We start from the raw sequence: 12,161 nt of genomic DNA, 5'->3' as shown, positions 1-12,161 counted from the left end.
TTTGACTGAGCTTTGTAATTCTTCTCAGATATGTCAGGTATATATTTTTCAAATTTATGCAGTATTTCTCTTTTGGGGATGCTCATATAAATGGAATTGTGTTTTTATTTCAAATTATACTTGCACATTGCTAATATATTAAAAAGCAAGTTAATTTTTTGTTTATCAACCTTCTATCCTGTGACCTTGCTTATTAGTTCCATGAGGTTTTCTTACATTTATTATTTCAGATTTTTGAGATAGGCTATCATGTCTTCTGCAAACAAAGATATTTTTATTGCTTCCTTCCCAACCCGTTTTATTTCCTTGTCTTGCCTTATTGCATTAGCAAGTATTTTGCATAAAAAGTGTTAAGAGAGGACATCCGTGCCTTGTACGTGCTTGGTAGGAAAGTTGTGAGTTTCCCACCATTATGTATGTTAGCTATAGTTTTTTGTAGATAATCTTTATCAAATTGAGAAAGTTCCATTCTATTTCTAGCTTACCGAGGGTTTTTAAGATAAATGGATATTGGATTTTATAAACTACTTTTTCTGCATTTATTGATATGATCATATGATTTTTCCTTTTTATTTAGTCCATTGATGTGATGGACTACATTAATTAATTTTCAAATGCTGAATCAGCTTCATATATCTGGAATGAATTCTCCTTAGTCATGGTGTATGATTTTTTCATTAATTATTGGATTCATTGTGGTTAAGGATTTTTTCATCTGTTCTCAAGAGATATATGTCTATAGTTTTCTTATAATATTTTGTCTGATTTTGGTATTAGACTAATGCTGGCCTCATACATTGAGTTAGGGAGTATTCCTTCTCTTTATACCCTTTGAAAAAGATTGCAGAGAACATATAAATTCTTCCTTAAATATTTGGTAGAATTCACCAGTGACTCCCTCTGGGTCTGGTCCTTTCTGATTTGGAAGGGCATTCATTATTAATTCAATTTATTACATAGAGAGAGACTATTTAGATCATCTATGTCTTCTTGTGTGAGTCTGATAGAATGTGTATTTCAGGGAATTGGTCCAATTCATCTCGGTTATCAAATACTGTGAATAGAGTTGTGGATAGTATTCTTTTATTATGCTTTTCACATTCATGGGCTCTATAATGATGTCCTCTCTTTCATTTCTGTTATTAGTTATTTGTATTCTTTTTTCTTAGCCTACATAGTAGCTTACCAATTTTAATTTTTTTCAAATAGCCAACTTCTGGTTTTGTTGATTTTCTCTACTGATTTTCAGTTTTCAATTTTATTGGTTTCTGCTCTCTTATTATTTCTTTTATTTGAATTTAATTCACTCTTCTGTTTCTAATTTCCTAAGGTAAAATATTAGATAATTAATTTTTTAATCTTTTTTCTTTAATATCTGCATACAATGCTATAAATTTCCATCTAAGCACTAGTTTCACTGTATTCCACACATTTTGGCAAGGTGTGCTTTCATTTTCAGTAATTCAATGTAGTTTTCAATTTCTCTTGAGATTTCTTCATTTACCCTTTGTTATTTAGGAGTTTGTCATCTAATCTCCATGTAGTGGGGATTTTTTGAATAATCTATTTCCTATTGTTAGTTTAGTTGCACTGGATCTGAAAGCAGACATTGTATGTGCCAGAATGTGGTCTATCTTGGTGTATGTTTCTGTGAACTTAAGTATTCATTCTTTTATATAATACACCTCTCTATATCTGATAACTTTCTCTGCTTTGAAATTTGTTCTGTTTAAAATTCATCTGCTTGTGACAATTGATCTCAGCATTTTTTTTAAAATTTTTTTTTATTATTTATTTTTATGATAGGCACACAGTGAGAGAGAGAGGCAGAGACACAGGCAGAGGGAGAAGCAGGCTCCATGCACCGGGAGCCCGACGTGGGACTCGATCCCGGGTCTCCAGGATCGCGCCCCTGGCCAAAGGCAGGCGCCAAACCGCTGCGCCACCCAGGGATCCCTGATCTCAGCATTTTAAGTCCCACATTAGATGTAGAAATTACTTAAAAATAAAATCTTAAAAAATAAAATCCATATAGTTGCTCTTTTGATTAGTGTTAACATGGTATATGTTTCTATATCTTTCTACATTCATTTACTTTAAATCTATATGTATTTTTATACTTCAAGTGGGTTTTGAATAGACAAGATAGAGTTGGGTGTTGTTTTTTGATTCATTCTGACAGTCTTTGCTTTTTACTTGGTGTCTTGGTGTATTTAGATCAATGATATTCAAATTGATTTTTGTATATTTGGAGTAATATCTAGCTACTGCCTTCTATTTGTTGCTCACATTCTTTGTTCCTATTTTTGTCTCACATCACTTTTCTGCTTTTTGTGGTTTTTAACTAAGCAGTTTATAAGATTCTATTTCCTCTTTCCTCTTAGCATATATCAGTTATACATTTTTTTACTTGTTTTAGTAGTTGCTCTAGTTTACCATATGCATTTACAATGAATCCAAGTCATGTTTCAGATAACACTATACCACTTCATGGAGTGTGAGTGCCTTAAAATAACCAAATAACTCCAATTCTTTCTTCATACCTCTTTTTTTCTGATATTCATTTCATTTATATATAATCATCCATATGCATAAATATATAAGTATAAATAATAAAATATACTGTTATTATTATTTTGACCAAACTCTCACCAGTTAGGTCACTTAATTTTTATTTTATTTTCACTTATTCTTTCTTCAGTGCTCTTCCTTTCTTTATGTCAATTCAAATCTAATCTATATTAAGTTCCTTCTCTCTAAATAACTTCTTTTAACGTTTCTTGCAAAGCAAGTCCACTAGCAACAAATTCCTTCAAATTTTAATCTGAGAAAGTCTTGCCATCTTTTCACTTTTGAAGCATAATTTCACGGAGTGCATAATTCTGGGTTGGCAATTTTTTCATTCTCATCTACTTTATTAGAGCTCTCAACATATTAATCATAGTTGTTTTAAAATCCTTGTCTGATAATTCCAGCATCCCTGCCATGTCTAGTTTTGATTCTTATGCTGTCTCCTTAAACTTTTCATTTTTGTTTGTTTGTTTTGCCTGTTAGTATACCTTGTAATTTTTTTTAAATGATAGCACGACATGAGGTACTGGTTAAAAGAAACTGGTACAAATAGGACTTTAGTAATGTGATGAAAGGTGTAGGGGGAAGAGTAGTATGTCATAATCCTATAATTAGGTTTCAGTCTTTTAGTTAGACTATGTCTCTGGACTATGAGCTTTACAAGCGTTTCTCAGTCTCTCCACACCACTCCACCTCCACTTCTGCTTAGGTGAAACTGAATTGCTAGAGTGGATTGGACTTAGATGTTTCCCTTCTTCTAGATGAATTTGGCTCTGATAAAACTCTAGGAGATTAGTATCTGGCCAACTAGTTACCCCTTAGGGAATTTATTGTTAATAAGAGCAGGGTGCTCTGGCTTATTTCAGAATGATTCCTGTTCCCTTCCATCTAATGTAAACAGGAAGCTATTTTTCCCCAACATAGTTATAACTTGTGTTACTACACTACACTTTATTGTGCTTCACAGACCCTGCATTTTTTTCCAAATTGAAGATTAATGGTAATCCTGTGTCAAGAAAGCCTATCAGTGACATTTTTTTCCAGCAGCATTTACTTACTTACTTACTTACTTACTTTGTGTCGTTGTGTCACAATTTGGTAATTCTCACAACATATCAAGCTTTTTCTTTATTATTATATTTGTTATGGTTATTTGCAATTAGTGATTACAATTTGCTAAAAGCTCAAATGACATTATTAACAATAAAACATTTTTAAATTAAGATGTGCTTTTTTAGTTACAAAGCTATTGCATGCTTAATAGACTATAGTACAGCATAAACATACATTTTATATACATTGGGGAACCAAAAACCTCATTTGACTTGCTTTTTTGTATTATTTACTTCTTTCTAGTGGTCTTGAGCTGAACTTCAGAGCAATATCTGTGAGGTATGCCAGTCTTTATTGTGGGAAACCAGCTGTGTTCTTGGGAGGTAAAATACACAAAGCATGGGGCCCCTCTATTATTGGGTCCCCTTGGAGTTGTTTAATTGTCAAGAGTTGTCTGCACAAAGCCTCCAGCAATTTGTTGATTACAGTTCAGGTTTCCCACTGGTCACTAACTCCTGCAGATGTTCCTGCTCCAGAATGTTGTGATTCTATGTATCCACTCATCTGTTTCTCAAGCCTAGGGGAGAAGGGCCTTCCCTGCGACATAATTTCTCTTAAGAATCTAAGATTTGTTCACTTTTCGATTTCGTTAGCATTTTACTTGTAAGAAGCAACTACATGGTAAACTGGAAAACCTGCCCCTTAATTAGTCTCTTAAAGAAGGCCCCAAAGTTCAAGTCATTTATTTGAAATATTTCTTTCTATTATATGTTTGGTCTTATATATTTAAAATTAAGTATGCCTTTAGCTGGAGTCCACAATTTTTAAAATATTTTGTTTTTAGATGTTTTCAGTTTTTTTCTTTTTTTCCATTTTTTCTTTTAATTTAATATTTGGAGTGTTTCTACTTTTCAAATATTCTTGCATTTTCCAGATATTTTTGTATTTTTGATTTCCAATTTAACTCCATTGCAGTCAGGTTACACTATGTGTGAATGACTTGAATTTTCTTAAATTGTTACCTATAGAAAAATGTTCTATGTGCTTTGTGGAGAATATATATTCTGTTGTTATTGGGTACTGCTGTATAAATGTCAGTTAAGCCAAAGTATTAGTTTTATTCAAGTCTTCTATAACTTCATTAATTTGGAGATGTCTGGGTGGCTCAGCGGTTGAGCATCTGCCTTTGGCTCAGGGCATGATCCTGGGATCCTAGGGTCGAGTCCCACATCAGGCTCCCTGTGAGGAGCCTGCTTCTGCCTCTACCTATGTCTCTGCCTCTCTCTCTGGGTCTCTCATGAATATATAAATAAAATCTTAAAAAAAAAAAACTTTACTAATTTTCTGTCAATTCCTTCTATCATTATTGAGAGATGTGTTGAAATCCCTGGCTCAGATATAATTTGTCTATTTCTCTTTACAAGTTTATAAAATATATATCTATATATTAGGATATTGTAAATGTGCTATGATATGCAAAACTGTTTAGTATTTTTCTGTTATCGTGATGACATATTTATGATTAAAATTTATTCTATCTGAGATGGTATTCTTTACTACGAAAATTATTTTGCCTGATATAATATAACCATTCCTACTCACTTGCCATTAGCATCAGCATGGTATATTTTTCTTTGTTTTTATCCCTATTTTATTTGTATTTTTGTATTTAAAGTGTTTTTTATTATAGGTAGCATATAGTTGGGTCTTGCTTTTATATACAATCCGATAATCACTGCTTTTAATTTACATTATTAGATAATTTACACTTACGTTATTACCTGTATGATTGGCTTTAAATTTACTGTCTTGTTTTTCATTTGTCCCTTTTTTCTCATCATACTTTTGCATTCTTTTATATTAATTATTTTTATGCTTCTATTTTATTTCTTTTATTGCCTTATTATCTGTGATAGGCATAAATCTTAGATGACATCCAATAAACTCTGCCTTTATATGACACTGCCTCTCTTCCCACCCCTTTAGTATACACCAGACTTGTGAATATATTACTCCTATGATTACAATACATTATAAGGAACATGTGAAAGAACTCTACATTTGTAGTTAAAGTTCTGCTAAACAGAAGACTTTGAGTTAATCAAAGGGAAATCCTGGATAGGCCTGACCTAATTGAATGGACTCTTCTAAAAGTTGGTCTAGAGGTCAGAGAAAAGCTCTCCTACTAGCTTTCAAAAAGCTACCCTGCCATGAGTTCTGTAGTTGCAATGGTGGTAATTATAACCACCACATGATCAAGAAGACCTTGGGCCTTAGATGAGAACACAGTCCTGGATAACACCCTGAATGCAACCTTGTGGAACCTTGTGTAGAGGACCCAACAAAAACATGCCTGGACTCTTAACCCAAGGAAGATTGATAATAGAGTGAGATTATAGGTACATATTATTTAAAGATGCTAGGTTTGTGGTAATTTGTTTATGCAGCAAGTGAAACCAATACATTGATTTTAAATCTGTTTTGGTATTTACAGGTTTAATTTAGGATTGATAGTGTGTAGTTTTCATTTATCACAATTTATCAAGAAATAATATATAATTTCAAGAAAGAGTATTAAATGGTGTATTTTGGATTTCTTAGTTTCTAGCCTGTGTGCTATTGTTGTCACACATTTTATGTCTGCATAATCCCCCTGGTACAGTTTCATCATTTCTGCTTTAGACAGTTATCATTTAAAGAGGTTTAAATGATAACTTAAAAAGACATTGCATTTATCCATAGAGTTACTGTTTCTGGTGTTCATTATTCCTTTGTTTTGAACCAGATTTCCATCTTGTACCATGTTCCTCCTACTTGAAGAACTTATTTTAGCTTTCATTGTAGTGCAGTTCTGCTGGGCTGATATATTCTTTTAGCTCTATGTGTCTGAAAAAGGTCTTTATTTCACTTTCATTTTTGAAATATATTTTTTCTGGATAAAGACTTCTAGGCAGACAGGTTTTTTTTCCTTATTATTACTTCAAAATTATTTTCCGCTATGTTTTTGCTTGTATTGTTTCTAATGTGTGATCTGCTCTCATTATTATCTTTGTTTTTCTGTATATAACATGCCATTTCCTCTGGATGCATTTACAATTTCCTACTTTTTGCTGTTGTTGAGCAATCTTATTGTGATGTGCTTTGGTGTAGTTTTCTTTATGCTCCTTGTACTTGGATGTGTTTAGCGTCTTGAGCATGTGCATTCACAATGTTCATCAGATAGGAAAACAAAAAAACAAAAAACCTCCTATCTCTTCAACTTTTTATCTATCCACCTCCCCCTTTCATTTTTCCTTCAGGATTCCAGTGGCATCTGACTTTATCCCCCAGTTCACTAATACTTCATTTTTTTCTTGTTTTATTTTCCTGTGTGTTTTATTTTGTACAACTATTACTTTGTCTCCAAGTTAACTAATCTTTCATTCTGCAATGTCTAATATGTTAATCTGCATCCAGTGTATTTTTCGTTTCAGTCATTACAGTTTCTGTCTCTAGTTCAGTTCAGATAGTTTTTATATCTTTTATGTCTCTACCCCACATATCCATTCTTTCCTCCATTTTCTTTAATATATGGGCTACACTTATAATACATGTTTTAATAACCTTTCTTATTAATTCAATAATCTATTATATCTGTGGGTCAATTTTGTTTGATTTTTTTCATTATTACGGGTTATATATTACTGCTTTTTTGCACGGCCTGATAATTTTTTATTGGCTGCTCAATATTTTAAGTTTTATCTTTCTGAGTACATGATATTTTTGTGTGCCTATATACACATAAAAATGCTGAAATACTCCATACTTCTTTTTCCTGTAAAAGAGCCTTATCTCTTTCAAAGAATAATTAAGACAGACTTAATCACTTTGATGTTCTTCCTAAAAGTGCCTATTACTTTACAAAGGTAAGACCTAAACTTCTTGCAATTCATTGCTTTGAGTCTGCACATTCCATTGAGTCTGCAGAAAATGCAATTAAAAGTGATTTAAATAAGAAAGAAATCTGTCATTTGATATAAAATAATCTCAGAAGTAATGAGCTTTCAGCATTAGTTATTTCAGCTTCTTTACATCATCAATATCCAGATGTTTTCCACATTTCGTTCTCCATCTTAAATGTGTTGGTGATGTTCCTTTTCATAAGCACTGAAATCATAACTCCTTCCCCATCCTCCTACCGCATCTCCCTGGCCCATCAAGGAAAATCTTTAATCTCTGGGGTTCCTGTGATTCTTGCCTATCCTGCCCCTGCTTAAATGCAATCAACCATAACTCTCCAGTTCTCCTCCCCCACAACCCTATATTTCAGTCTTTCTATATATCAGACCTTATTCTATGCCAAATTTTATCTTCCCTACTCCAATTACACTCTTCAGCTCCAGCACTCTATATGTAAACATGATATAAAATGGCAACCAAATATTTCTCCCCAAATCCTAAGGCTTTATGGGGTTATAAAAGGCTATGTCAAGCCTATAGTTCTCTCCTTTACGACTGGGTTGAATAAAACAAGACATTTTATAAGCCAGGTGCCCAAGCGGCAATTAAAATAGTTAGCTGATAACATCATTGAGTCCACAAAATGTCCTTGAGCCACATTAAGACAACTCTTTTTGCGCTTTAATGATACATGATCAGTCAGATTGCCTATATCAATAGTTCAAGGCATTAAAATATTTTTCCCTATGATATATAACAGGTAACACACTCATTTGGAATATATGAAACAAGTATTTCCTACATATTTTCAATGAATGAAGGAACTTGATGTTATCCTCCTCTTCTAAAATGAACAAGGAGACCAAAAGTGGAAATGAGAATTAGTAATTTTAATGGAATATTGTAATGTATAAAATCATTTATGTACTTTGATTATTGATAATTTGATGAAGAATTATTTCTATCATTTCAATGGGTCACCACACTGGGGTGAGAAACATCAAATAATATATTTGGTTATTGGGCACTCAACTAATAAGGACTGGAAAATCAACGAATTGAAGAGATGATATAGAATGTAATGCATAAATCAAGATTTGTTTTGTAGATAGGCAGTTACTGGATCTTAAAAATAATGGGATTGTTACAGCTTTGTACTAATATAAACTTGAAATTAAATTTCTACAAAAAAAGTAACTGATTACACAACTAATGGATAGATACACTTATTTATTTGAGAGAGAAAGAGAGAGAGAGATCACCAGCAGGGTGGGGGTGGGGAGGCAGAGGGGGAGAGATGAGCAGACTCCCTCCTGAGCAGAGATCCCAACACAGCACTAGATCCCAGGATCCTGAGACCATGACCTGAGCCAAAGGCAGACGCTTAAATGACTGAGCCATCAAGGCATCCCAAATATTTGTATTTCTAGTCAATTAGCAAAAATAAAAATCCCAATATATTTTTAATTTCTCATAATTAACTTTTAGGAAATTATGTGCTTTCCACACATACTATTGTTGCTGTATGTTCTTGTGAACGAAATTCTTCTGATAAGACAAGTAACCATCTTTCCAATCTAATGTTTTTGAGAAAACCAGAAAGTTATATAGTGGCTATGCGGGAGGTAAAAGTATAAATAGAGGACCAGAACAGCGTGGATTTTTGAATAGTCTTAGTAAAAGCAATGAAAATAATATTCTATAACACTGAGCATGAACTTTATCACATTTACAAATAATACAACTCAATATTGCAATTCAAATTTATTTGTTTCTGCAGGCAAAGTTCATTTATACCTTTATTTTGTTTATACTTTTATTCCTACATAAATTATAAATATTGGTATTTTTTAAAGAATATTATATATCCACAGATTAACTAAGTAAATTGAATGAAAAAATGTCATGTTAAAATGGTCAGTATGATAATTTATGCACAATAATAAACAAGTTAAGACAGATATTTAATATAAATCCATCAAATATAGGAAGCAAATTACCCAAATATATATATATACACACACACACACACACACACACACACCTATGCATACTCTATACATGAATAACACTAAATGAAACAATACATTTTTTTGTTCAGAAATTAAGAGAAACTTAAAATTGAGCAATTTAAGGAAGGACTCCTAAAATTAGTAAAATTACAAAGATTAAATGGATGAACTTAACGTAATGTTTAGAGATTTCTGATAATAAAAGTATATTTTGTTAGATACAAAAATGCTTAATTTTACTGAAAAATGTCAATATATAAGAAACTTTAAATATTTATATTCTGTATAATTCAATATATACTATGAAAACAATATTTATAAAACAATTTAGAAGCAGCCAAATTCCTGTATATAAATTACCTAAGTGTCTCATAACATAGCATAGCATAGCAGTATGATGAATATTATATTTATTAAGATTTTTATTGAACATCTGTTGGTTACATTACATTTCAGATACACTTCCAAGCTTGGAAATTACACTGAATGCAACAATGAATAACCGCATACCTGCTTTCATTGACTTTACTTTCAAAAGAGCAAATATATAAACAAATAAACACAAAATATGAGATAGCAGTACTGTGACAAATTCTAACTATGCATTCTAAATTGTTATTAGACATGTCACTGTGAAGCTATGTGTTCATGCACTAATATAGTATAAAGTCTAAAAGCAAAACAATGTAGAATGTCTCAGAAATTACAAGTATATAATATTGAATATGATAGATGATACTGAATTTCATGCAATTTGAATGACATTTATTTTTTGTTATTTGAATGACTTTAGTGTTTATTGATTACTTTAAAAGAACTGCTTAATTAAATTCACAATTAAAAAACTGAAACATTGATTATATCTAAATGTTGAAATTATAAATAGTATGGTAGATTATTGAACATTTTTTTATTTAATTATCATTGGCAGCCTTGTGACATTACTAATAAAGCAAACTCTCTTTAAATTTTCTAGACATGTATATTAGCTGGGAATTTGACAGAAGTGCTCTTATGGGTATAATGCTCTATTAATATGTTATGATAGTCTTTTAATGAAAATCAAGGACATCTATTATCACTACTTAAATCATAGTATATGCTTTCTGCTTTTGGAAATATAATGAAATTATACAATAAAACGCTTCAAGAAACTTTCTGAACTGGTAGCACTTTAGGGTCTGTCAGAGGCTAACTCAACTCACTTAAATATGGCATTCCTGGCAGCTGCCCTGTGACTACAACAGGAGAGGTATTGTCATTCCCATCCTGCCTACTAGTTTCACCGCACCACAGGACCTGGACATACCTGCTGAGAATGCTGGGGTCATGGACGAATCCAAAGCTCACGGTCCTAGTTTTGGTATAGCTTCAGAGAAGATTAAAAAACAAAACAAAACAAAAACAAAAACAAGAAAAAAAAACAACTTGGATGGAAATTTGCTCTGTATATTTTTTCAGCAAAAGGAAAGTGCATCTCCAAAACCGTGTGTAAGAAGTGAAGAAATATAAAGCAAAAGAGAACATTTAGTTTGCAACTAAAGGAAGACAAAAATACAACTTATATTAGAAGTCAGTACATATATTATAGTTCTTTTCCCAAGAGCTCCACTGAGATAATGTTTCTTTAGGAATGTGTAAGGAATAACAGTACTTATGATTTTTCAAAGCTGTCATTTGAGGTGGTCAGAATGCAAGACTGTAATGCTGAATTAAAGTATAAGACAAATAGCAAGCTTTTGAAATTATAAATCCGGTATGCGGTTTTGAGAAGTGAGGTCTTTTTGTTTCAAGTGGGTTATTGGTGAGCCTAGGCAAAACATTCTTTGGAATTGAAAGCAAGGATCATATAACTTGTAAATCTTATATGTTTCAGACCTTGTGTGGTTCAAAAGTGAGAAATTTGCTTGCATTCTGTTGCAATACCAATTGTATTAACAGATGTTTAAGGATGAATGTTCCAAACCAAAGGCATTTGTTTGATATTTCAGCATCGTTTTTTTTCTACCCACATATGTCAAAACAATTCTGAACAGCATGCTTTCTAAACTGCTAGTAATTTCTTTAGAGAAATAACTTTAGAAGCAAAAGTAATTAACTAAGCAAATAAAGTTTGTATAAAATTAGAACCTATTCAAGTAGAACAAAAAAAAATTTTAAAGCTAGTAAAGAGGGATCACAGTTAATTAGTTTAAATTTCTTTTCACAAATACCAATAATCTTTGTACTACTATGGTCCATGTACTGTGATTTGGGTCTTAAGAGTTATCATAGTGGAACTGTTTCTATGGTGGAGTAGGAATGGTTCGCCTTTTACATTATCTTTTTGTATAATTTTTAAATTTACATTTTTAAAATAAATAAATAGGCTTGGGGGCCAGCACACTATACTTATAGAATCAAGCTGACTTATTACTTAATATTCCCTAAGGCATGTGATTCTCCTCAATTTCCCCAGTGTAAACTATAAACTGTCAATGTGCAGGGCCCAGAGAAAAGCAGCACCATTCTGTGGACAACCACCATCATATGTACCAATGAGCAGAAACTCACCAGATGGGTCATTCTCTCTACATACAATCAGGA

At 32.1% G+C, this 12,161-nt stretch overlaps 1 long non-coding RNA gene across 3 annotated transcripts in view; it reads left to right on the top strand.

Moving 5' to 3' along the window:
* LOC102154965 overlaps nucleotides 1–12,161 on the top strand; it is a 198,120-nt gene that overhangs the window by 29,909 nt on the left and 156,050 nt on the right. Inside the window, exon 3 of one of the 3 annotated variants that reach the window (XR_005356781.1) lies at nucleotides 3,928–3,963. The exons of the other annotated variants lie outside the window; for them this stretch is intronic. This is a non-coding gene — a long non-coding RNA (uncharacterized LOC102154965). The remainder of the gene's footprint in view (nucleotides 1–3,927; nucleotides 3,964–12,161) is intronic. 3 annotated transcript variants of the gene reach the window in all.

The sequence above is a fragment of the Canis lupus genome, chromosome 3, assembly GCF_011100685.1.
Source record: "Canis lupus familiaris isolate Mischka breed German Shepherd chromosome 3, alternate assembly UU_Cfam_GSD_1.0, whole genome shotgun sequence".
Taxonomy (NCBI): Eukaryota; Metazoa; Chordata; class Mammalia; order Carnivora; family Canidae; genus Canis; species Canis lupus.
The sequence above is the reverse complement of the archived record's forward strand: the minus strand, read 5'-3'. Positions and strand labels throughout refer to the sequence as shown.